General features: G+C 45.9%; 1 protein-coding gene across 4 annotated transcripts in view; it reads right to left on the bottom strand.

The window, feature by feature from the left end:
- LOC143770329 (cell adhesion molecule CEACAM16-like) overlaps positions 1-24,661 on the bottom strand; it is a 101,356-nt gene that overhangs the window by 54,150 nt on the left and 22,545 nt on the right. The window lies entirely within an intron of this gene.

Raw genomic sequence — 24,661 nt, 5'->3', positions numbered from 1 at the left:
TGAAGAGTCTCTGTACTCTGATGACATGGAGCCTGAGTAGATTGGGGAGACTATTCAAATGCCTAACAGGGATGCTGGCTCTGTAAGTCGTGACCCTTTAAAGCAGGCTAAATGGAAAGGTGGGATTCTTCTTTGCGGGGGCAAGAAGCTTAGGCTATTTTTCACTCAGAGGCATCTGTCAGCCACGTCATTGATGATTGTGTGGTGCACAAGATTTGAGAACTAGATTCAGGTACCAAGGAGATTTCTTCAGTGCAGAAAGGTGTTGGCCTTCGTGATACACAGTGGAGGCCACATGTGGCTGAAACATAGAGCGAAAAATCTGTTTCTTTTACATTTTTCTCTGGAGCAGGTGAGGTCACACTTTCTATTAGTGAAGGAGGCTTAACAGTGACTGAAAGTTCTGGTTGTAGTGGTGACAAGTCGTACGTACATGCATCACATGTGTCAGAGTTCTTTTACACAGTGCCAATGATTCATCTGTCACCAAACTGCAGGCTTTGTAAGAGGAAAATAAGCTGTGAACATCCAAGCTCACATATACTAAGAACTATGACTCTCCATTAACACATGAAGCAACATCACCTGCTCATTTGGAAAAAGCAAGCCTCAAGTTGTACTATCATCCTTTCTCCTCATGCTCCTTTTTTTCTTTCAGTCCCCATCCTGACGTAGTGCCTGGCCGGAGTCTTCATCACAATCATTCCTTCACGCAATCACAGATGGATATCTGGTGGTGCGATGACGAAGGAAACAGGCGTGAACTCCCAGTCATCCACTTGTCAGCAAACGCAACTCCCATCTGGTCAAGTTACTGGTGATACAGTTGGTGCAGTACCATTTATAGTTATTAGCTGCCTTTCGTGAAATGATGGCGTGTATCAGCTCCACCGGAAGGTTCCCAGCTGGAATTATTTCTTGAAGAAAGGACTGCCCACTCTCTGCTCTCATGTGGAGGAGAATGTGCTCAACTTGTCTTTGAGCTCCAAAGTAGATACCTGCAGCAGCCACTATTGGCAGGGACAATACATGAGTTTCACGGCCTGCTGGGTGAATGATTTGAGTGGCAGTGATTCTCCGTTGCAATCACCACGACTGGGTGTCTTTTCTGTTTTCACCTCCTAGTGGCGGTTGTCTGTCTCCTACTGGATGGAGCATCATTTTTACATGATGAAATATTCAGCTAATGTCAGAATACTCACTTGCTTATTTACATTGATATATATATGAAACAACTAATCGCACATCCCCATATGTGTGGGAAGAAGAAATCCCAAAAACCATTAAAAATAATTTTTCTAAACAAATTATTAAAATACAATGACCAATAAAAAAGCAAAAAATGCCGTACGGGACACCTACATGCGCCAAAAACATTTATGCTTATAGAAGGGTAGGGATTGCTATACACAAAAAGGTAGTAATCAGCAATCAGAATATATAGAATATCACACCCACATAAAAATAAAATGCCTAGCTCCAATACAATAGCAATATAGGATGGGTGTAAGATTAGTAACAGTAAGGCGTCCCCGGAGAAGCAGGAGGCGAAACGCACGTCGGGGTGAGGGGACACCACGAGCACCAGCATCTGTATTCGTTAATGAATATTTTTACCATATATTGATCATAGGGTTTGGATTTTCTGCTGTACCCTGCACATCATTGGATTACATGGCTTCATTAGTGCACATGGAGTTTTGTTAGCATACATTACTTATGCTTATGAGGTATCACACTCTATGATGCAGTAATTTAACTGTTTATCACTCTCATTGATGTATTTGTATTGAGCTGATATTTTCCATGTCCTTATTGTTAAGGGTCCTCTCCCCTCTGCACCAGTCTGTCATTGTAAATTTGTTTACTGTAAACGCTATCTATAACCCTGTACGTCACCCCTTTTCTCATGTACAGCACCATGGAATTAATGGCGCTATATAAATAAATAAATAAATAAATAATAATAATCTGACACCCATCCTATATTGCTATTGTATTGGAGCTAGGCATTTTATTTTTACGTGGATGTGATATTCTATATATTCTGACATCTGATTACTACCTTTTTGTGTATAGCAATCCCCACCCTTCTATAAGCATATATGTTTTTGGCGCTTGTAGGTGTCCCCTATGGCATTTTTTGCTTTTTTATTGGTATTTTAATAATTTATTACTAAAAATTGTTTTGAATGCTTTTTGGGATCTCTTCTTCCCACACATATGGGGATGTGGGATTAGTTGTTTCATAGTTCGTGAAGTGCCCTTTATTAAGTGGGACACATGTTGATTTGACTAATTGATATATATATATATATATATATATATATATATATATATATTATATTATATTATATATATATATATATATATATATATATATATATATATATATATATATATATATAATACATGTAGTATAGTGTGTTATCTATAGTAAGGGGATTTGTAATAACTAATAGGTAATATGTACAAATTATTGTATGACTCTCCAGAAGTTCTAACCGAATAAGGAAGTTGTGTGGGACAGATGCATTCCATTCTCTTAAGCAAGTTTAGTTGAGAAATGAAGAAATGTCATGTTGCTTAACCTGATTTTACCCCCAAAGGCTGTTGCACCTTCATGACTGGGCCAAATTTTGCAATTCTGATCAGTGCCAATTTATGAGGTCGTAACTCTGGAACGCTTCATGGCATCCCACTGCTTCTGAGACTGTTATTTCAGGACATATTGTACTTCATGATAGTGGTAAAACTTCTTCGGTATGACTTGCGTTTATTTGTGAAAGAAATGGAAATTTGTCTAAAAATTTGAAATTTTTTATATTTTTTTCTGGTTAGCCAATAAACATATCACTGAGAATAAATTTGACATTTCTCCAAGAAAATGTACAAAACCATTTTATTAGGGACCACATCATCTTTGAATTGACATTGAGGGGTCTAAATAATGGAAAATACCCCAAAGTGACACCATTTTAAGACCTGCACCCCTCAAGGTTCTCAAAATCACATTCAAAAAGTATTTAACACTTCAGGTGCTTCACAGGAACTAAAGCAATGTGGAAGGAAAAAAATTAACTTTTTCACAAAAATTTTACTAAAGACCTATTTTTTTTTATTTTCACAAGTGAGACAGGAAAACATGGACCCCAAAATGTGTAGTGCAATTTTTCCCGAACATTCCGATACCCCATATGTGGGGAAAAAACACTGTTTGGGCACACAGCAGGGCTCGGAAGGGAAGGAGCGCCGTTTGACTTTTTGAATGCAAAATTTGCAAGAATCATTAGCGGATGCCATGTCGCATTTGGAGAGCCCTTCATGTGCCTAAACAGCGGAAAGACCACACAAGTGACCCATTTTGGAAGCTAGATCCTCTCTAGATCTGCTCCCACCCTTTCTGAGTAGATGCTCAATTAGTGTCTTCGGGAGGCCTCTCTGATTTTTGCAGGTACTACCGCAGGCTGCTGTAGCTTTCGAAGAGAGAGAATAGTTGGATGCTGATTGGCTCTTGTTTTTATGATATTAAAGTGTTTTCCTTTAACTGTATAATTGTTTATCAATTTTATATTTTGTTATGCCAATTTTCTGATATTTATTTAGAGGAAACTTAGCAACAATTCAAATAACTAAAACCTGTCTAAACACTATTGCGAATTATAAACATTTACAGAATTGCTCTACAAAATTTGACTCATTCAGTGACGACTCTTTTTTGCTTGTCTCTTGTACTCCTGCATCAGATCATCTCTTACAATTGTCCAACATTAATCTGAAAGCATTGATGGATTTTAGTTATCCTTGATATTGTTTCTCCATAGCCACAATATCTTGGTGAAATCTCTCACTGTGCTTGTCGCTCACTGCTCCACAGTTTTGTGGTAAAAATGTCTAGATGCGAATGTAAGAAATGAATCTTTAAGGATATGTCACAGTCAAATTCCTTATACTTTTGAGAAGATTTTCCACTAACTCTTCAGAGTTATCAGCTCTTGAGTCTCCTAGAAAATTAGTTACCACTAATGTGAATGCTACCCATGCAGCCCTTTCCTTGACCTGCAACAAGCGGAGAAACTCCTCATCATGAAGAAGCTTACGAATCTGAGGTCCATTATTATTATTATCGATTCATGAAATAAAAATTAAAACAACGGTTGCTCTTTAACTTTTTACATTTTAAATGTTACATTTTCATTACTGAATCTCAACAAAGCCAACAATTTAATATTTGCATCCTATTTATTTGATCTATGGCAGGCGGTATCCGCTGACAACTATTGTATGTTAACCTAAACTTTAGCTTAAAATGTTGAAAAATAAATAAATAAAAATAAATTAAAATCTGATTTTGGTAATAAGAATAAAATACAATTGTTCCTTTTTTCACAGAGTCTGTATTAAAGGAGCCAAGGACCAGAGCTATTTCAAGAGACTGGTAATCTCAGATGCAGCCAGCAGGAGGCAGTGTCGTCATTTCATTTACAGTCGCTATTTCGTGCAAACTTTTATTTCCTACTTTTTGCTACTATTTTTGCATATAAAATGTTCGTATTTTTACTTTTTTTTTCAAAATATTTTTGTGATGAACCTGAGAAAGTCTCATTTAATTGGTTATTAGCCTCCTTATTTTATGTTATGCATATTTTTTGATTTTCTTAATGGATTAAATAAAATTGTATTTTTTATTATATATACTATATATAACACATATGCAAAATTACATATTTTTTCTAGTAATTTCTACAAGCTACAAAACAAACACGCTATGCGTGTGAATATACCTTATAAGTAGAGAGGCAGGTGTATGCAGCAAAGTTGTTTATAACATTCACTGTTTTATAATGTTTATTAATTTATTTAAAAAGTGTATGTAGTACAAAATGTGTGCGTTAAAATTGCTTTTGCATAATTATTTTTTAGCAACTTTTTGGGATAAACATTTCTGACTTTAACCTGTTTATGTATTTAAAATGTACTTCTCTATTGAGATTTCTTTTTATATACTAGTACATTGTGCCTGTAAAGAAGAATATTACTATTTAGGTTTTTAGGCAGAGTAAATTCTCTCATGCACAGAAGTGCAGCCTATTGCTCACTCTTTCTGTCTTCCATACCGCCAGTCCTTAGTTTGAGTCCTAGCAAGATGAGAAAATGTAGAGAATTAATTTGATGTATAAAATAGTCTACTTAGCACAGTCAGATGCCAAAGATCCCCTAAATCAGTGTCATGTTTCCTTGGAGAAGGATCAAAGTGCCTTACACTCCTTCCTGAAAATTATTTATCAATTATCAATACTTAGTATCTGACCTCAGTGTTCATGTGCCGCACATTAAAGTTTCATGGCTCAAACCAAACCTTGGTCATGTGAATGATGGACAGGACATGATCAATGGAGTGATGGCGCTGCAGTGGTGGTGGGGTAAATTTAAGGGGCATGTAATGATTATTTCTTCACAAAACACTACTAGCACTTTACCTGTAATATCCCTTTAAGGGTTATATCCAGGCATATGGGGTTACCCCTGAACCTCTATGACATTGCTATATCTACAGTTTTAAGGTTTTATTCTTGTATCCTCCTCTTATTTGTGACCAAAATTCATGGGTTCCTTCACTGTGCACCACCTTCCCCAGTTTTTAGTCTTGTGTGCAGGCTTCATGGTTTCGCAATGTGCACTTCAGGGGCCAACATGCTATTATTGCAGCCTCAGGGGCCCAAGAGGTAAGGTAGCCCATTTGTATCTCCTAAACAGCATGACGCTTCTGTTTTAGCAGAACTATTGGACTGCAAAGGATCCATGTAGTGTTTTTAGACGGGGCCTTTCTATGTCTCTGTCCACGACTGGTGCACTTATTGGTTTGGCTGCAGTTTTTGGGTGATCTTTTGTTGTCCTAATTTTTTTTTTCTGAATGACATTTTGGGGTCTCATATAAAGATGTCCCTGTCCCCTGACATTAAGGGGCTTATGTAAGTTTCAGGATTTCTCTCTGCGTCCTTGCAGCTTGTGGATGATTTGGTGATGTACTCCTCTAATTTATGAACATTATTTAGAAATCCGTTTTGGTTTCTCCATGTTCACCATGTTAATGGTCAATGATCTTGGTTTGCAAGGGTTCCCCCTATGTCCATGCAATGTTCTCATCAATGCAATTTAGGTGTGACTATGGGTTTTCCTTCTATTCCTCAAAATAACTGAGGAGTCCCATCACGTCAATGGTCATTGCAGGGGTTCCCACTTGTGCCCACAGAGTGTTTTCTTCCCTGAAGTTTGGGAACCCCACATTCTGCCCACACAAACTTTCTGCAAATCCAGCTGATGACTCTGGATTTCGTCAGAATCGCTTTTGCACCATTTCATTGTGTGTGATCTTTGATCATATCAGGAAATGTGGAGGAACCTGAGTGACGCAGGTATTTCACACTTGGTGACTCAGCTTCCAGGTAACTCAGCTGTGTTGTTAACCTCACATTTCACTGCAATGGTATGAAATGGAGGAGGTTGTGATCAGGGAGACCTTAAAGCAAGATATAATTCATGAATGTCCTCCAAGGATAGACACAATACCGGTTGTCCCACTAACGCCCCTCCTCCTCCAGTTGAAATCTGGTTTAACAAAGAAGCCATATTCCTGAGCTGTGGAATTATTACACAGCTCTCATCGAAACCAAAACTTCCTTGCTCTTCTGGATACAGATGAAGCTCCTCTGGGGTGGACCCTACCGATCTAGTACTTATCACCCACCCATCTAGCACTTATCACCCACCCAAGTGACTGTCCACTTGAGATCATGTAGTCATTATATTGAGGCTGCTGTATAATTCTGCTATGAGGCTCCAGCTTAGAAGCACTGTCTAAAGGGAGTCTATGGTAGTCTCAAACCTACTTCCTGTCCCATCCCAGATTCTAGTTCTTTCTATCCACCATGCTTAACATTACTTCAGTACAATTATAGCAGGTATACAATAACTAAAATTAGATTACCACCTAATTACCACTTACATACTGAATTAAAAAATCCTCCCTAAAGGGGGATAGAGACCGGGCATAAATAAAAGTAAAAAGTTAAAAAGTAAACTAACTGATTTTTTATCATTTTGACCAGTGTGGAAAGTTCTAAAATAATTTGTTTTCATTTTTTAAACAAATTGCATTTAAGTGGCTTTGAACCTCTGCTTTCCCCCAGTCTATTTGTCTGCCAAAAGCTGCATTGATATCAGCACGTAATTATTTGGAGTACAGATGATTGCAGGTATGGGTCAGCTCAGCACCTGTGTCACTAACTCTGGGGAGAAGCTGCTGCAGTTGATTGTTCTGCTTATCAGAAGAATCAGAGGAAGAGAAAGACACTGCCACATCACTGCCATCATCTGTACTCCAAATGAGTATATTCTGATATCAATGCAGCTAAAGGCAGGCAAATTGACAGGGAAAAAGTTTTGGTTTGGAAGCCACTTACATGCAACAACTTAACAGAAATGAGGCCAAATCCCTTAAAAAAGTAATTTGCCAACTTTCTTAACTTTATATGGTGGATAAAATATTTTAAAAATGAATAAATAAAAGTTTAGTTACTCTTTTAGCTTTAACAGTGACGACCATGTCTGTCTTCTTCGAATTAGAAAATGAAAGCATACTTCTGTTTCCTAAGAACCGCAGCATCTACCTATAAAACAGTTTTCTTTTACAGTAAATGACCCCAAATTATTTTCTATCTGTGAATCAAACTGCAGTCTTCCTGTCTGAGATCTGTTTGTCAAACAAATGTTTGCCTTCTGTGTAATCTACTGAAGAGAGTATAAAACATTCAACTTGCTATGGGTTTATAGTCTGTCTCATTTATACAGTGCCAGTGGATTCCATGCAGATCAATATCACTCATGTCAAGTCCTGTCCCCAATGGATTTTACAATCAAACACAGAAGAACACTACAGTCAACTTTGTAGACCAACTTTACAGTGCTACCGAAGAGCAAAACAACTTTACAGTGCTACCGAAGAGCAAAACAACTTTACAGTGCTACCGAAGAGCAGAACAACTTTACAGTGCTACTGAAGAGCAGACGAACATTGCAGGGCTAGTGAAAAGCCTCAATATATGTATAGCTACTTGGGACAAGCTGCTGCTATAAAAACGCAAACCTGGATTGGGTGAGCCTAAAGGTTTAATGGGGAGGGGATAATAATCTATTCCCAAACACCACAGATAGCAGACTATCTTCCAAAACAACAAAGGATCTGGCATGTAGAGATTGGACAAGCTCAAATATGCATTAATCCGACATCTGTTGTGAGATGATGCCCCAAATACACAAAAGGGCTCATACACATGGGACTAAAGGCCCCCACAAACATTAGATGACAGTTGACAAACCATCTGATGTGTGTGGTAGCCTCCAGTCTTTTCCCTTAACAGATCATTTTGGAGAGAGAAGAGTCAGTTGGAATTTCAAAGCCCCTTTTGTTTTTGGTAGAGATAAGCCTCTGCCAAAGGAGATAGACAACAGCTTTCTCCTCTCTCTTGTTGAAAACACAAGCACAAGCACTCATGCATGAGGTCTCGGGAAGGACAACTATTTGCCAAACAGACATTCAGCCATCAGTTGTCCTTGTGTGACCAGCTAGTAGTGTTGAGCATTCCGATACCGCAAGTATCGGGTATCGGTCGATACTTGCGGTATCGGAATTCTGATACTGGTATTCCGATACTTGCCGCGTATCGGATACCGGAATCGGAAGTTCCCAGATTCAAAATGCACAAATTCATCCAATGAGAATGATTCCAAGTGTGGGCACATCCTGTTCAGCATGGAGGGCATGAAACTACTGGCAAGGCTGTGATTGGCTGCTGAAATGATGTCATGATGCAGTTTAAAAGTCGCTGGCGCCATTTTGCGATCACTCTGCTGTGAATTCAGTTAGTGACAGGACGCTGTTTGCTGACTGAGGGCCAGTTTAGAGATAGCGATTTGCTTCTTTGTGCTTTCCAAAGGCTAATTTAGCAACCGCTGTGTTCACCTACTATTCACCTTGCTTTTGCCTTGTAGCGCTGTTTTCACAGCGATCTGCAAGGTCTGTGTGTGTGTGTGTGTGAGTGCAGCCCACTCTCTAGTCTGAGTGCAGCCACATAGGCCATCCATAGCTGGTTGTATTCAGTTCAGGGAGGGTGGTTCATTGCCTCATACTGTTCTTTTTTTTTTTTTTTTTCCAAGTAGTGTAGTCTGCTGCTAATTTTTAACAAAAAATCCTATTAGTGTCTTTCCACCCGTCTCCAGCTAATTTGTGGAAAAACACTATATAGGATAACGTAGAGGAGGGTTTTTGGGCCTTGCAGCGCCGTTTACGGCTGTCTGCACGGTCTCTGTGTGACTGCAGCTCGCCCTGTAGTCTGTGAGCAGCCATAGCCTGGTTGTCTCCAGCTCAGGGTTCTTCACTGCGTCATACCGCAAAATCAATTTTCATTTTGTTTTAAGTAGTGCAGGCTGCTGCACATTTTTTCAAAAAATTCCTATTAGTGTCTTTCCACCCGTCTCCAGCTAACTTGTGGAAAAACACTACATAGGATAACGTAGAGGAGGGTTTTTGGGCCTTGCAGCGCCGTTTACGTCTGTCTGCACGGTCTCCGTGTGACTGCAGCTCTATCTGTTGTCAGTTCAGCCCCCCAAAAATAAATAAATAATAAAGTTCACCAAACACACCAGTGACACCACTTTACATTTGTGTAGGCCACATTAGCTCATATTAAAGTCTAGTCCACACTTTAGAAAATTAGTGTTTCTTATACCTGTTAGGAGGAGTTGTTCAGGAATAAGCACACAAATCCGTTAGTACTTTTCTGCTTATCTTTATCAGTCAACCAAGATGAAGAAGGCAGTGAGTAAGGCACGTGGGCGTGGGCGTGGGCGCGGAGCAGGGAGGGGACGTGGGGATTCTGTGCCTGCTGCGGGCACCGGTGACTCATCAGCACCCACTTTCACAAGGGAACAGTCATTCATACGCAGCTTTGTCGCAGAGCGCCGTACACCGCTGCTGCGTGAAGAACAAATTGAAGCCGTTGTCGGATGGATGGCAGCTAATGCATCAACTTCAATTAGTGCCACATCCTCTCAGACACAGAGCACTGGAGAGCAGCCATCTGTCTCTTCACCACCTGCCAAATTGCCCAGGCAGACAGAGAGCCCAGGACAGGAGCCGTCTCTACTTCTGTTCTCTGAATCTCTTGGCTTGGAAACAGGGGGCCAGCCAAGCAGCATTGGAGAAATGTAAGAAGAGGCAGGGTGCAGTGATGCCCAACAGCTTTTTCTCTCTTCCACTGAAGAGGCGGGTGGGCCAGTGGCTCCGGTCACCACATCGCAGGCCGCATCAGCTGATGATGACACTCAGGTGCCACTTACTGGTGCGTGCTCTGCTGCTGAGACTACCCAGGAGGAGCAGTTGGGGGCAGAGGGCAGTGTAGATGATGAGGTCCTTGACCCATCTTGGCGTGAGGGACAGGAAGGTGGTGGGAGCAGCTCTGAGGAAGAGATTCCCCGTACGGCCCAAAGAGGGAGAGGGAGGGGGAAGACTGCGGATCCTGCAGCCTCCGCTTTGGCACCCGTTAGGAGCATGTCTCTTCCAAAAGCCAAAAAGGGCGCTCCCAAGACTTGCAGTGCCTGGTCCTTTTTTGACACAGTTGCAGATGACATTTGCTATGTCAAATGCAAGGTGTGTCATCACAAAGTAAAAAGAGGTCGAAATGTCAGCAACCTCAATACCTCCAACATGTGGAAACATGTGCGCAACAGGCACGCGGCGGAGTTACAAAAACACACTAAAGAGCTAGGCCAAACAACAGCGGCAGCTACCACCTCTTCAGCTCGTGTTGCCTCTTCCTCCAGCTCACACGCAGCTGGTTCGGCTTCCTCCCAGGATCGCCGTGGAAGAACCTCTGGCCCTGTTGTCCAGAGACCCGCTGTAATTCCACCCGCAGCACCACTTTCCCAGTCATCCACACACTCCCAGCCCAGTCTACAGCCATCGGTAGTACAGGCATGGGAGAAAAGGCGGCCTTTCTCGTCAAACCACCCACGAGCACAGGCTCTGACTGCAGGCATTGCCAAACTTCTGTCACTGGAAATGCTGTCATTCAGGCTGATGGAGACTGACAGCTTCCGTGACTTGATGTCATTGGCAGTCCCACAGTACAATGTGCCCAGCCGCTTTTACTTCAGCAGGCAAGCCGTCCCTGCCCTGCACAAGCATGTGGAGGGACACATAAAACACGCGCTACTGAACGCCGTCAGTAGCAAGGTCCACCTCACCACCGATGCGTGGACCAGTCAACATGGACAGGGACGATACCTTTCCCTCACTGCCCATTGGGTTAATGTCGTTGAGCCGGGTACAGACCGTGCGAGTGGCGCAGGACGTGTCCTGCCCACTCCAAGGATTGCAGGAATCCATTCTGTACGCATTGACTCCTCCTCCTACACCAGTTCCTCAGAATCATCGCTGCAGGAGCCGTCACAGTCCACCTCCACGTGGACCCGTGATGAACGTGTACCTGTTACGACCGACATGAGCACAGCCGTGGCCAAACGTCAACAGGCCGTCTTGAAATTAATTTATTTGGGGAATCGAAGCCACACAGCGCAGGAGCTCTGGAATGCCATCAAGCAGGAGAGCGATGTGTGGTTTGTGCCAGCGAATCTCCAGCCAGGCATGGTAGTGTGTGATAATGGCCGAAATCTGGTGGCAGCTCTGGGCCTCGGCAACCTCACTCACATCCCATGTCTGGCACATGTGCTCAATTTGGTCGTGCAGAGTTTTCTGAGGGACTGTCCGGATCTTGATGCACTGCTGCACAAGGTCCGCCTAGAGTGTGCTCACTTGCGGCGTTCCAGAATGGCAAAAGCGCGCATTGCGGCTCTGCAGCGCCGACACTGCCTGCCGGAACATCGCATCATATGTGACCTACCTACCAGGTGGAATTCCACGTTACATATGTTGGAGCGGTTGTGTGAGCAGCAGCAAGCTGTAATGGAGTACCAGCTGCTTCAGGCGCAAAGAAGTCGCAGTCAGCGCCGTACAGACTTCACAACCACAGAGTGGGCCACTATGAATGACGTCTGCCAGGTTTTGCGTCCCTTTGATTATTCCACGCGGATGGCGAGTGCAGATGATGCACTAGTCAGCATGACTGTCCCCCTTATCTGCCTGCTTGAAAAATCACTGCAAGCGCTAAGGGATGATGTTGTGGAAGAGGTGGAGGATGAGGATTCAGCATTTCCATCATCTTCTGGACAGTCAGCGCCACGTGGTTCCTCACAAACGCGTAGGCTGGGACAGTTTGTGAGGAGGATGAGGAGGAGTCAATGGAGGAGGAAGACATCCGTCCAGAGGAGGGAGTTACACAATTGTCCAGTACTCAGTGTGTACAGCGAGGGTGGGGTGATGACGAGCGGGCAGAGATCACGCCTCCAGCAGGGGACAGCGTTTCTTGGCCAGTTGGCAGTCTGCAGCACATGGTGGATTACATGCTGCAGTGCCTGAGAAACGACCGCCGCATCGCCCACATTCTCAACATGTCTGATTATTGGGTGTTCACCCTCCTCGATCCTCGCTACCGGGACAACGTAGAAAGCCTCATCACACCGTTGAACCGGGAGCGAAAAATGCAGGAGTACCAAGACACACTGGTCAATTCCATCATCTTCTCCATTCCAACTGAGAGAAGTGCTGCTAGTGCATTCCAAAGCAGCTCAGTGCGTCCAGGCAGTGGTGGAGGCTCTGCACAAAGAGGGAGCAGAAGCAGTGCCTCTGCCCAAGGCAAGACCAGTATGGCCCAACTGTGGCACAGTTTTCTGTGCCCGCCACAAAAGTCTACACCATCACAGACGGCTCCAGTCAGCAGGAGGCAACGGTTCCGTCAGATGGTGACAGACTACATGTCTTGCCCTCTTGCTGTACTCCCAGACGGCTCTTCCCCTTTCAAGTTTTGGGTCTCAAAGCTGGATACATGGCCAGAGCTAAGCCAGTATGCATTGGAGGTGCTTTATTGCCCTGTGGCCAGTGTATTATCGGAACGTGTCTTTAGTGCTGCAGGTGGTGTACTAACTGACCGTCGCATGCGACTATCCTCCGATAACGTTGACCGGCTTACTTTCCTGAAAATGAACAAGGCCTGGATCTCGCAGGAATTTGCCACTCCTCTTCCTGATTAAATAATTAGGTGACTGTCTACAGTATCCAGGTCTCCTGTTGTGTTCATCTTTCTACCACCTGAACTTAAATTCCTGGGCTCCAACACCGCCAGTTGAGGCTCAGAAGTGCCGTCTGCACAGTCAAAACATACGACCCAGTGTTATTGGGTTTCAGTAACGTCAGCTGATCCCCAGCTGTGTAGCCGGCAATGTGTCCTGCGACCGCCACGCTGACACAACAACTGAAATGTAAGGGAACCTGTCCCCCCCCCCAAGGCGTTTGTTACTGAAAGAGCCACCTTGTACAGCAGTAATGCTGCACAAGGAAAAGGTAGCTATTTTTGTTTAGCTCCTTGCACACGCAGAACTTAACACTTATAAAATGTGTCCACTGATACCGTAAAACCGTCCCGGAGGTGGGACTTTCCTTCGTAATATGACGCAGCACAGCCGTCATTCCTACCCACTTGGCGCCGTGCCCCGGCTCCTCAGTGTTGTTTGATTCCATCCCGGAGCCTGCGCTGTTAAGTTATCCCTTGGCCAGGCACACTTAGCGCTGCCCGTCTTCTGACATCATTTGGTGTCAGGATGGCTGCGCCTGTGCGTCCGCGCTGGCCGAGAGCCCGCCTCGCAGTGTCTTCTGATTTAATCCCACTGGGGGCCTGAGATCCATGGACATGCGCAGTGCATATCTGAACCTCCGCCTCTCACTCATCTCCCTACGCCTTCTTCAGACTGTGCGCCGTCAGCTGATCCCTAATAGCATGCCACAGCCATGACACCGCACAGTCTTAAGAAGCCGTAGGGAGGGGAGTGAGAGGCGAGGATATGCACTGCGCATGGCCACGGATCTCAGGCCCGCGGTGGGATTAAATCAGAAGACACTGCGAGGCGGGCTCTCGGCCAGCTCGGCCGCACAGGCGCAGCCAGCCTGACACCAAATGATGTCAGAAGACGGGCAGCGCTAAGTGTGCCTGGCCAAGGGATAACATAACAGCGCAGGCTCCGGGACGGAATCAAACAACGCTGAGGAGCCGGGGCACGGCGCCAAGGGGGTAGGAATGACAGCTGTGCTGCGTCATATTACGAAGGAAAGTCACACCTCCGGGACGGTCACACGGTATCAGGGGACACATTTTATAAGTGTTTAGTTCTGTGTTTGCAAGGAGCATCATGAAAAGAGCCACCTTTTCCTTTTGCATCTTTTTTGCTGCACAAGCTGGCTCTTTCAGCTACAAACGCCTTGGGGGGGGTTAAAGGTTCCCTTTCGACTTTCTCCAATCAGGCTTCGGCCTACATTGTGTTCCTCTGCTTCTCCTCCTGTCCCTGGGCTCCAACACCGCTAGTTGTTGCCTGGTAGTGCTGTACGCACAGTCAACAGTCCCTCCTCTGTTATTGGGGTTCAGTAACGTCAGCTGTTCCCCTGCTGTGTGTGTGGCAATCCCTCCTATCTCCTCCACCTCCACCTCCCCCTCCTGTCCCTGGGCTCCAACACCGCTAGTTGCCGTCCAGTAGTGCTGTACGCACAGTCAACAGTCCCTCCTCTGTTATTGGGGTTCAGTAACGTCAGCTGTTCCCCTGCTGTGTGTGTGGCAATCCCTCCTACCTCCTCCACCTCCCCCTCCTGTCCCTGGGCTCCAACACCGCTAGTTGTTGCCTGGCAGTGCTGTACGCACAGTCAACAGTCCCTCCTCTGTTATTGGGGTTCAGTAACGTCAGCTGTTCCCCTGCTGTGTGTGTGGCAATCCCTCCTATCTCCTCCACCTCCACCTCCCCCTCCTGTCCCTGGGCTCCAACACCGCTAGTTGCCATCCAGTAGTGCTGTACGCACAGTCAACAGTCCCTCCTCTGTTATTGGGGTTCAGTAACGTCAGCTGTTCCCCTGCTGTGTGTGTGGCAATCCCTCCTACCTCCTCCTACCTCCTCCACCTCCTCCTCCTCCACCTGTCCCTGGGCTCCAACACCGCTAGTTGCCGTCCAGTAGCGCTGTACGCACAGTCAACAGTCCCTCCTCTGTTATTGGGGTTCAGTAACGTCAGCTGTTCCCCTGCTGTGTGTGTGGCAATCCCTCCTACCTCCTCCACCTCCCCCTCCTGTCCCTGGGCTCCAACACCGCTAGTTGCCGTCCAGTAGTGCTGTACGCACAGTCAACAGTCCCTCCTCTGTTATTGGGGTTCAGTAACGTCAGCTGTTCCCCTGCTGTGTGTGTGGCAATCCCTCCTACCTCCTCCACCTCCTCCTCCTCCACCTGTCCCTGGGCTCCAACACCGCTAGTTGCCGTCCAGTAGTGCTGTACGCACAGTCAACAGTCCCTCCTCTGTTATTGGGGTTCAGTAACGTCAGCTGTTCCCCTGCTGTGTGTGGCAATCCCTCCTACCTCCTCCACCTCCCCCTCCTGTCCCTGGGCTCCAACACCGCTAGTTGTTGCCTGGTAGCGCTGTACGCACAGTCAACAGTCCCTCCTCTGTTATTGGGGTTCAGTAACGTCAGCTGTTCCCCTGCTGTGTGTGTGGCAATCCCTCCTATCTCCTCCACCTCCACCTCCCCCTCCTGTCCCTGGGCTCCAACACCGCTAGTTGCCGTCCAGTAGTGCTGTACGCACAGTCAACAGTCCCTCCTCTGTTATTGGGGTTCAGTAACGTCAGCTGTTCCCCTGCTGTGTGTGTGGCAATCCCTCCTACCTCCTCCTACCTCCTCCACCTCCTCCTCCTCCACCTGTCCCTGGGCTCCAACACCGCTAGTTGCCGTCCAGTAGTGCTGTACGCACAGTCAACAGTCCCTCCTCTGTTATTGGGGTTCAGTAACGTCAGCTGTTCCCCTGCTGTGTGTGTGGCAATCCTTCCTACCTCCTCCACCTCCCCCTCCTGTCCCTGGGCTCCAACACCGCTAGTTGTTGCCTGGTAGTGCTGTACGCACAGTCAACAGTCCCTCCTCTGTTATTGGGGTTCAGTAACGTCAGCTGTTCCCCTGCTGTGTGTGTGGCAATCCCTCCTATCTCCTCCACCTCCACCTCCCCCTCCTGTCCCTGGGCTCCAACACCGCTAGTTGCCGTCCAGTAGTGCTGTACGCACAGTCAACAGTCCCTCCTCTGTTATTGGGGTTCAGTAACGTCAGCTGTTCCCCTGCTGTGTGTGTGGCAATCCCTCCTACCTCCTCCTACCTCCTCCACCTCCTCCTCCTCCATCTGTCCCTGGGCTCCAACACCGCTAGTTGCCATCCAGTAGTGCTGTACGCACAGTCAACAGTCCCTCCTCTGTTATTGGGGTTCAGTAACGTCAGCTGTTCCCCTGCTGTGTGTGTGGCAATCCCTCCTACCTCCTCCACCTCCCCCTCCTGTCCCTGGGCTCCAACACCGCTAGTTGTTGCCTGGTAGTGCTGTACGCACAGTCAACAGTCCCTCCTCTGTTATTGGGGTTCAGTAACGTCAGCTGTTCCCCTGCTGTGTGTGTGGCAATCCCTCCTATCTCCTCCACCTCCACCTCCCCCTCCTGTCCCTGGGCTCCAACACCGCTAGTTGCCGTCCAGTAGTGCTGTACGCACAGTCAACAGTCCCTCCTCTGTTATTGGGGTTCAGTAACGTCAGCTGTTCCCCAGCTGTGTGTGTGGCAATCCCTCCTATCTCCTCCACCACCTCCTCCTCCTCCTGTCCCTGGGCTCCAACACCGCTAGTTGCTGTCCAGAAGTGCTGTCCGCACAGAGCCAAACACCTCGCCAATGTGTTAGTGGGGTTCAGCACCGCCAGCTGTTCCCCTGCTGTGTATACGGCAACGTGTACTGCGACCGCCACGCAGGCACAAGTTAAATTTAAGGGAACCTGTCCCCCCCCCCCAGGCGTTTGTTACTGAAGGAGCCACCTTATGCAGCAGTAATGATGCAAAGGGAAAAAGTGCCTCTTTTCGTGGTGGTCCTTGCACATGCTGAACCTAACACTTATGAAATGTGTCCCCTCCTACCGTGATACCGTCCGGTAGGTGGAACTTTCCTTTGTGATGTGACGCAGCACAGCCGTCATTCTTACCCCCTTGGCGCCGTGCGCCACCTCCTCAGCGTTGTTTGAATCAGTCCCGGAGCCTGCGCTGTTAGGTTAGCCCTTGGCCATGCACACATTTTGCGCTGCCCGTCTTCTGACATCATTTGGTGTCAGGCTGGCTGCGCCTGTGCGGCTGCGCTCCCTACGGCTTCTTCAAACTGTGCGGTGTCAGCTGGTCCCTAATAGCATGCCACGGCCGTGACACCGCACAGTCTGAAGAAGCCGTAGGGAGATGAGTGAGAGGTGGAGGTTCAGATATGCACTGCGCATGTCCATGGATCTCAGGCCCCCAGTGGGATTAAATCAGAAGACACTACGAGGCGGGATCTCGTCCAGCGCGGCCGCACAGGCTCAGCCAGCCTGACACCAAATGATGTCAGAAGACGGGCAGCGCAAAATGTGTGCATGGCCAAGGGCTAACCTAACAGCGCAGGCTCCGGGACTGATTCAAACAACGCTGAGGAGGCGGCGCACGGCGCCAAGGGGGTAAGAATGACGGCTGTGCTGCATCACATCACAAAGGAAAGTTCCACCTACCGGACGGTATCACGGTAGGAGGGGACACTTTTTATAAGTGTTAGGTTCAGCATGTGCAAGGACCATAATTAAAAGAGCTAAGTTTACCTTTTCCAGCATTAGTGCTGTACACGATGGCTCTTTCAGCTACAAACGCCTGGTGGGGGGGTTAAAGTTTCCCTTTCAACTTGCTCCAGTGCAGGCTTCGGCCTACACTCTGCTCCCTCTCCTCCTCCTGCTGACCCTGGGCTCTAACACCGCCAGTTGGGGCCCAGATGTGCTAGCTGCACAGAGCCAAACACCAGCCAATGTGTCAGTGGGGTTCAGCACCGCCAGCTGTTCCCCTGCTGTGTAGCCGGCAACGTGTCCTGCAACAGCCACGCAGACACAAGAACTGAAATTGAAGGAAACCTGTCCCCCCTCCCCCAGGCGTTTTTACGTTTTACAGCCACCTTGTACGACAGTAATGCTGCATGTGTGCAAGGTGGCTCAGAAACTTATTCTCCTTGCCCATGTTGAAGTGAACACGTCTAAAAATGAGTCCTCTGCGACCATTAAAACGTCCCTCAGGTGTGATTTTCCTTTGTATTGACACGCAACAAGCTCCTTGGTAGCGCTGCCCGTCTTCTGGCATCATTGTTTGGCTGCCTGCGCCTCTGCGGCCGCCTTGCCCCACACAACGCCCCTCGGTGTCTTATTTATTGGGACTGCGAGGGTGTGATTGATGGGCATGAGCAGTGCATCAGTTCGCCTGTCCCTCATCTCCTTCCGCCTTCTTCAGACTGTGCGGCTTCATGGCTGTGGCATGCGATAAGGGATCAGCTGACGCCGCACAGTCTGAAGCGGGTGTAAGGACCCGAGTGTGAGAGGCGAACATATGTGCTGCGCCAGGCCATGAATCCCAGCCCCGCAGTGTTTTAACAATGTTAAGACACTGCGGGGCTGGGATTCATGGTCATCGTGAACCGCACCGGCCGACATTAAATGATGTCAGAAGATGGGCAGCGCTAACAGCGCTAGGCCAGGGGATAACACGACAGCGCAGACTCCTGTACAGCAAATAACAACGCTCAGGAGGCTGCACCCAGCACCAAGGTGGGATTCTTGACATCTGTGCTGCGTCTCATTACGAAGGGAACTCGCGCCTCCAACACAGTTTGACTGTATAAAGGGCTAAATGTTATACGTGTTTCATTCAGCGAGTGCAAGGAGAAAAATTAAAAGAGCAACCTTTGACTTGTGCAGCACTACTGCTGCATAAGCTGTGGCTCTTCTACTTTGTAACCCCTGAGGGGGGGTTAAAGGTTACCTTTGAAATTGGTTCAATTAGGCTTCGGCCTACACTCTGCTCCCCCTGCAGAGCCCGGGCTCCAACACCGCCAGTTGGGGCCCGGTACTGCTAGCTGCACAGAGAAAAACACCAGCCAATGTGTCAGTGGGGTTCAGCACCGCCAGCTGTTCCCCTGCTGTGCAGCCGGCAACGTGTCCTGCAACTGCCACGCAGGCACAACAGACCCAAAGCTGCCGCCAGTGCAGGCTTCGGCCTACACTCTGCTCCATCTCCTCCTCCTGCTGACCCTGGGCTCCAACACCGCCAGTTGGGGCTCTAGGAAGACAAGCTTGAATAGGTCCCCATCCTGGTTCCAGCACCGTCAGCTGGTTCCGGGCAGAGCCTTTGGCTTAGGTGCCTCCCTCTGGGTATCCGAGTTCCACCAACGTCAGGTGGTCCTTGGTAGTGCTTTCAGGCACGGGTACCTCCTGCTTAGTAACCGGGTTCCAGTAACGTCAGCTGGTCCTCGGTAGTTCCATTGGCTCTTGGACCTTCGGCTACCCATCCGGGTTCCAGCACCGTCAGCTGGTTCTCGGCAGTGTCTTTTGCTCTTATACCTTCTGCTCCCTATCCTGGTTCCAGTACCGTCAGCTGGTTCCGGGCAGAGCCTTTGGCTTAGGTGCCTCCCTCTGGGTATCCGAGTTCCACCAACGTCAGGTGGTCCTTGGTAGTGCTTTCAGGCACGGGTACCTCCTGCTTAGTAACCGGGTTCCAGTAACGTCAGCTGGTCCTCGGTAGTTCCATTGGCTCTTGGACCTTCGGGTAGCCATCCGAGTTCCAGTTCCATCAGCTGTTTCTCGGCATTTTCTCAGCCTTCTTGTACCTTCTGCTACATTTCCAAGTTCAAGAGACTAAACACGATGACCCGGAAGACCACCCCTAAGATGACGACGACACCAGAGACGACAACCACCGTGATGACGACGACCCTGGAGACGATGACCCTGAAGACCACCCCGATGACGACGACCCCGGAGACGACAACCACCGTGATGACGACGACCCTGGAGACGATGACCCTGAAGACCACCCCGATGACGACGACCCCGGAGACGACGACCCTGGAGACGACGACGACCTGGAAGACCGAGAAGCAGAAGAACAAGAGACTGCAGAACAAAGAGCAGAAGAACATTAAGCATAAGACTAAATATCAGAGCAAAAGATATTATCTAAATTATAAGCAGAAGAAGACTAAGCAGTGTATGGGGGTGAGTCCGTTCCTCCTCGTGGTGCCCCTGGATAAAGCCTGATGCTGCAGGCCAAACTGAACGCGGACAAATGTAACTGTTTTGTGACAGGCAGAACGGAAGGTGTAATCTTCAAACTTTTATAGATAACAACTACGGGAATGCCTGTCACAAATAAGAATATGATGAAGAAGTTGAATATGAAGAAGATAATAGTAAAATAAAAAGAATATGAACAATGTAACAAAAAAAATAATAGGTAGAAGATGAAGAAGAAGATGAATAAGGTGAAGAAGTTGATGTCAAAGAAGCTGATGATGAGGATAATGAAGAAGAAAGTGTGGGAGAAGTAAAAAAGAAGGTGAAGGGCGTGGAAGTAGTGAAACATCAATATCTGACAAAATAAAATAAAAAAAAATAACAGTCAAAATCTTTCTAACGCCGAACGTCATAAAAAAAAATAAAAATCCTGCTATTCTATTTGATTGGGCTAAACCTCTGTGCCTTTAATGTCTCCGCCACCTCCCCCAATACATCCTACATTATTCTTAGTTGTTTTCCTTCATGTAGAATGAACCTACAAGTTTATAAAGGGTTTATTTTAATTCCGATATTTTCGTCCCATTGACTTGCATTGGGATCGGGTATCGGTATCGGATTAGATCCGATACTTTGACGGTATCGGCCGATACTTTCCGATACCGATACTTTCCGATATCGGAAGGTATCGCTCAACACTACCAGCTAGTGAAAGTACATGACTTTAATCATGAAGAATGTTGATTGGGTGAAATTTAACTCATGAGACCCATTATTATCGTCTGGAACTAAGTTGGCCATGTTTGAATTATAGATGGACCAAAGAACTTTCTTCTGCAAACAATCTTGAGTTGAAACATTAGGTTACAAGAAAGATTGTTGGCTCTTTGCTGGTGTATATGAACATAAAATGGCTAATGATGGTTCAGTTAATGATTGCTCAACCATCCTGTCCAACCTACTTGTAAAGAATTTGTATGGCCACCTTTACAACATCCATCAAACTCACAGTGGCATAAACTTTAACTAATCGTACTTTCACATTGCGCTTAGGCATTTGTTTTAAGGGATTCGGATGTATGCACCGACAAGGCCATAGACTCTAATGGTGCTGACAGAAGAAACGTGTGCAATGCTGTGTATCATTTTTGAGTATGTACGCCTACTGGTGGTGGACACTCAGATGTAGTAGACTGGGTCTGGGTGTCCTCCTCCAGTAGGCGCATATCCCCGAAACTCATGTACAGCAGAGCGCACGTTTACTCTGTCATCACCATTATAGTCAATGGCCCTGTAGGTGCATGTGTCCAAATCCTGTTTTGTGGGGGGAATTCAAACATAATCCCTAACGGGGCCTCTGAACGGGTGCCAAAATGTAATGAGTAAGCACCTTTATGTGTAAAGTCAACTTTAGCCATATAATACAAAATGATTACATGGCAAATAAACAAGTGCAGTAACATTCTTAAGGATGTTTGTAGAAAGTGTTTGTATAGATAAGATCTGGCCTGCTTAGATGTTGCATTGAGCAATACAGCAGGATGTGCAGTTTGATAAAAGTTTATAACACTAAGGCCATGTGCACACGTTCAGGATTTTTAGCGTTTTTTTCAATCTGTCGCAATGCGTCGTTTGGCCGAAAAAACGCATCCTGCAAAAGTGCTTGCAGGATGCGTTTTTTCCCCATAGACTAACATTAAGTGACGTATTGCGACGGATTGACACTCGTCGCAACCGTCATGCGACGGTTGCACCGTGTTGTGGCGGACCGTCGGCACAAAAAAAGTTACATGTAACGTTTTTTGCCACCGACGGTCCGCTTTTTCCGACCGCGCATGCGCGGCCGGAACTCCGCCCCCACCTCCCCGCACTTTCCCGCACCTCACAATGGGGCGGCGGATGCACTGGAAAAATGCATCCGCTGCCCCCGTTGTGCGGCGCAGAGAACGCTAGCATCGGTAACCTCGGCCCGACGCACTGCGACGGGCCGAGCCCGACGCTAGTGTGAAAGAAGCCTAAAGGGTCCATGTTGGAAAAAGAGTATTCAGTCAACAGTTAATTAAATGGTATTCCTGGCTTTAGACTATATTCACATCTGCCTTGGATGCTCCTTAAAAATCTGAACTATCTTGTCTGGTGGACCCAATAAACCTAATTACAGTCAATGGAAGGCAGTAGAGACCATAAATGGATCCATGACTGACATTGTAATTATTGTTATTTTCCTATAGCAGAGCAGAAAAATATAAGCAATAGGGCATGTGGGAGCATAGCCTAGTACACAGCATTTAGTGTAGTACTATTAAATGAAACTATTATGTTCGTATAACGATACAGAAAAACTGAAATAATAGCACTTGTGGGAAGGCAGCCTAAAACACACTATTTACTGAAGTATTATTCACAAAATCCATAGGTCTATTAATATTATGATGTAAGGCTTTATCACAATAACATAATTTAGTGCTCATAATTGTTATATAACTAAATCCTTTTATGAGAAGGGACTGGAGCAGCAGACATGAAACAGCTGTTCTAAAGTTGCTTTCCTCCACTTGCACTAATCACAAAGTTGGGAGGGCCGTAATGGGGGCTAATTTCACCCCATATTCGGTTAATCTCATAAACATTCCTTATAGCATTTCTGTAGATAATCTGGCTCATAGCAGGTGAAACACCAGGCTTTTGTAGGTTCAATATGATTCTTTGTGAAGTTTGGTTCCGTCCTATCTTGCATTTTCATAGCCAAACAAGCCAATAATAATATAAAATATTGATGTGTCAGAACTAGTTCAATCCTTTCTAACAAGTTCATCTCTGCTTCATCTAAAACAATAGGTTATATTACACTATAAACCTGTTTACTAGCATGTTCTCCAACTCTATGATTCAAGAAGCCGATTGGTCGTCTTAAATAATAAGTGCGGTATAATGTATCACAGCTTCAAATTGTCTTCAGATGTTCTAGAAGAAAATGAATATAATGAAAAAAACAACGACTCAATCCCATTGTCAGGAGAGGTGTAAAATTATGTGTTTTTTGCAGCCTCCTTTTCCTCAGGAGGGGATTATCTTCTAGGCTACATGCTTTTACACGTCGTGTTTTCAGAAGGACGCAATAAAAAAAGGAACATTGAGTTACCATTCAAATTCTGATTTGTTTGAGGGTAGACACAAAAAAGAAACCACATTGCAAGCACGTAGTGTGCATATCTCACAGAGATTTTCCAGGAAGTTCTCTAAAGTGCATTGGGGTTCAACTGGGTGTGGAGGCTACTTGAGAACATGCTCTGGGTGCTGGATGCCAGAAGAGGTGCTTACAAACCTTTTTAACTGAGGCAGGTTGTTGTGATACAGGGCTTGAACTAAACCTATTTCCCGGTTAAAGAAAAACCTAACTACCTCTCCGGAGTTGAGCATTGGCTACTGATGTGACTATATATTTCATATCTACCCAATAGTCATACTTTTAAAACGCCATCCACTTCACATTAACCTCTTTGACCTGATTCTTGAATGAAATTCTAGAGCAACGGAACTGTCCTAAGTGTCACCCCTCTAGTTCCCCCAGATCAGATATAATTTACTGTGCTGTAATATAAGTCAATTGATATCATGGGAATATTTTTACATCTGGTGTTGTAGAACATTTAAACTTTAACATCCTTCTTGGCGAAAACTTTAATGCACCTGTTATTGACATGGATACATTTCCAGCAAATTTCAAATTACTTTGAATTGAGCTTATAGCATTTCCATAGTTATTATATTTGTTAATTTCATAAGCTTAGCAGTGACAGTAACGGGGATGATGAAGATACTGTGTTTTCCAATCAGCCAAGATGTATTTTTTTAGGTTACTGATTAGTTACGAATAATAACCAATTCACAGGCCAAAAAAATTCAATAAGTTTTCACCTATGTCTAGGACAGAGTATAACTTGCTGAGTTCTGAGGGTCTTACCCCCAATGATCAAAAGAACATGGCTTTGAAGAACCGTCATTATGATGAAGTAGAGATGCCATTGGCCATGTTTTTGCCCTACTCAATTCAGTGTCTATGGGACTGTCATAGAAAGCCAAGTACAGATCTTGGCTGTTTTCAGCAGTTGCAAGGACCAGAATAAAAATAATGAGCCAGAACATATGTTGGCATAAGTGCAATGCATAAGTTAACATTCACACAGAACTTACGATAAAAACTAAATGACCAAATACATAGTTAGGTGAACTACATGAGTTGGTACTGTCCCGATTGGGTCACCTTGTCGTGGCGGGATGGCATTCACACTTTTTTGATCAAAATAGTGTTGACTAAGTCACCTATTTTGTTTACATGGACTATTACTATTTACTTCCTTATTTCAGGGT

This window comes from Ranitomeya variabilis, chromosome 4 (genome assembly GCF_051348905.1).
Source record: "Ranitomeya variabilis isolate aRanVar5 chromosome 4, aRanVar5.hap1, whole genome shotgun sequence".
NCBI lineage: Eukaryota > Metazoa > Chordata > Amphibia > Anura > Dendrobatidae > Ranitomeya > Ranitomeya variabilis.
The sequence above is the reverse complement of the archived record's forward strand: the minus strand, read 5'-3'. Positions and strand labels throughout refer to the sequence as shown.